Consider the following 2688-nt stretch of genomic DNA (forward strand, 5'->3'; position numbering starts at 1 on the left):
GCTGCAGGACACGCGGGGCGGGACGCGGCCAGCCCCGGGCACGGAGGTCGGGATGCTCCCGCCTGGCTCCTCCGGGTCCCGCCGCGCCGGGAGCGGGCTGCGGCGGAGGGAGGGCTGGAGGGGCAGCTCAGCCCGCGGCCAAGGACGGGCCGGGGTCGGGGGCTCACTTCGCCCTTCCTCCCCTCCCCTCCTCCTCCTCCCCATCACTGGGGGCACTCGGCCCTCGCCGCAGCCTGGGCAGCCCCCGGGTGCGAGCGTGGCAGCCCAGGGCGGGAGGTTTCGGGGAGTCCTGCCACACCGGTGCTGCCTGCGGCAGGCAGGGCCCACGCAGGCAGCGCTGCCCGTGGGCTTTTCTCCAGCACCCACCCGTGGGAGGCACCTGCCTCACGCCCAAGTGCTGCTGTGAATCAGTCCTGCAACACCCAAAAAAGTCTCATCAAAACCAGAGGTCGGGGGTGTGGGAGCCCGTGACCCCATGCCACGGCTGGGGTGCATGCAGTGCGCTGCTGGCGGGACTCACGGAGCTCCCACCGTGCTGTATTTCCCCAGAAAAACCTGGGGAAAGCAAGGGTTTTTTACAGGCTTGCTGCTGCGGTACAACCTCATGGAGGGCATCGCAGTCACCTGTGGGCCCTCGGGAAGAGCAGGGACAGGGCAGGGCTCCCCATGGGTCCCCAGGATGTGCCCGTGGCATGTTCCTTCGCCTTCTGCCCCACTGCCTTAAACCCTGGAAGCTTCAGGGGCCCCCTCAGCTGCTGCTCGGGGCCGATTCCCTCCCTGCTGCCGAGTGCCCCATCACGAACCTGCAGCAGAGGCATCTGCGTGATGATGAAGAGGCTCTTCCCGGGACGGTGTCATCTTTTCTTGCATCCAGGCTGGTCCCACAAGGCAAAACAGCACGGGGATGGCAGCACAGGGCTGATCCCCTCTAATGCACCTCTTCCCTGGGGGGGGTGCCCTTTCCTCAAGCATCACAAACTGCCGCAGGCTGGGAAACCTCAAACCCGGTGCCTTTCGGTTTAAATACCATTTTTTTCCCCCTATAGCATAGATTGTCGTGCTTGGACACGGGCCTGCAGCATCAGAGCACTGAGGATGCTTCTCAGCGATACGAGCAGCCTCTGCTGCCCTTGAGCCCGTCCTTCTCACAGAAAAGCCTTTGCCCTTTGTGCAGGTGCAGCTTTTTTTCTGGAAGGCAGCCGAGCACTGCTGGCCTTTGCAGGACCGGTGCAGTCCTCGGAGACCTGCCTGCACCGCAGCCCTGCACCAGGCGAATAAGGCCTGGGTTTGGGAAGGGAGGGAGGAAAACCCCTCTTTTTTTGCCTTGCAGCTGTGGGCTGGAAGCGGAGCAGGGCTGGACTGACCATGAGCATCCAGCCAGTTTTCCTGTCATGTCAGTGTCTGGGACATTTTTCTGAGAGATCAAAGATTGTGATGTGCAACCAAGTCCCAGATGCTGAAGGCTTGGTGGCCCAGCTGCTCCCATGGTGACAGTGATGTTGTCGAGGGAGAATGTGAAAGGTCACTTCTCCATGGCCAAAATTGGAAAGCAAAGTCCAGAGAGTTTCCATATGTGTGTGGACAGCAGCAGAGCACCAGCCAGAGAGGGATTAGGGAAAGAACCATCTTATGGGTGAATCGGTGTGCCTGTGGAGCCGGGTGTCACCACCTGAGAGGCAGTGGGTGGGGAGGGGGGACCCCGCAGAGCCCATCCAGGGGGCTTAAACGGCCTCATCCTGCAAAGGGGCTGGTGGCTGCCAGTGCGGGCAGCGATCGGGGCAGGCACGGAGCCCCGGCAGCAAGCACAGATGGGTTTTCCAGTCCATTAATAGAGGTCTGTAAACGCTCAGCCTCACTGATCAATACCGTTTCTATTTCAAGGCTGTGAAACCACAGTCAGAACCGAGCAAAGGACATTATTTAAACATAATAAAAGAGACAGAGGGAGCCAGGCAGCCAGCGAGCACCCAAGCTCAGTATCGACCTGTTGCCTTTCAGCCGCAGCAGTTAACCATTTGCAACCCCTCAGTTATACTTTAGCGTGCTTTTATCTTTCTCCGAGCCACCGGGGAAGGCTGACAGCCAGCCGGGGCGCAGCCCTGCCCCGTGCCCAGCTCCGGCCACGGCCGCAGGGAGGTGCGGGTCCAGCCGGCGCCCGGACAGACGCCACCGGCTCCTGCAAACAGCGCTGGGAGCCGCTTCCCTGGCTCCTGGGAACGGCTACTGTCAATATTTGCACGAGTCAGGCTCAGCCTGTCTTGGGGGTGGGGGTGGGGGGGTGTAGAACTGGGTTTCAGCCTGTAAGTGTGTAGATGGGAAAAAAATAAAAGAACCTGTGTCATGGGATTAAGGAGGTGAAAAGACGCTGCTGAGCCTCACACTGTAACCCCGCACCCCGCTTCCAGCCCTGCCCCAGGCTGATGCCCCGGGGGATGGTGCATCCCTGGGGGAGGCAGCACTCAGCTCGATGGTTTGGGGCTTCCCAGATATTTCAAAGCCTGGCTTTGCTTTTGGGTGCCAGTGTGTCTCCTCCTCTCTCAAGCCTTTCCTTGCCGCTGGCAAGACACAGATGGCTGCTGTCATCTTTGGGGTTTTCTTTTTTTTGGTCTTACTTTCTGCCACCCGGCATGGCTGGGAGCACATGAACCTCCCAGCTGCAATAGGGATGCCCCGGGGCAGGTTGAGATG

The sequence above is a fragment of the Athene cunicularia genome, assembly GCF_003259725.1.
Source record: "Athene cunicularia isolate RWA chromosome 15 unlocalized genomic scaffold, athCun1 chr15_part1, whole genome shotgun sequence".
Classification (NCBI taxonomy): domain Eukaryota; kingdom Metazoa; phylum Chordata; class Aves; order Strigiformes; family Strigidae; genus Athene; species Athene cunicularia.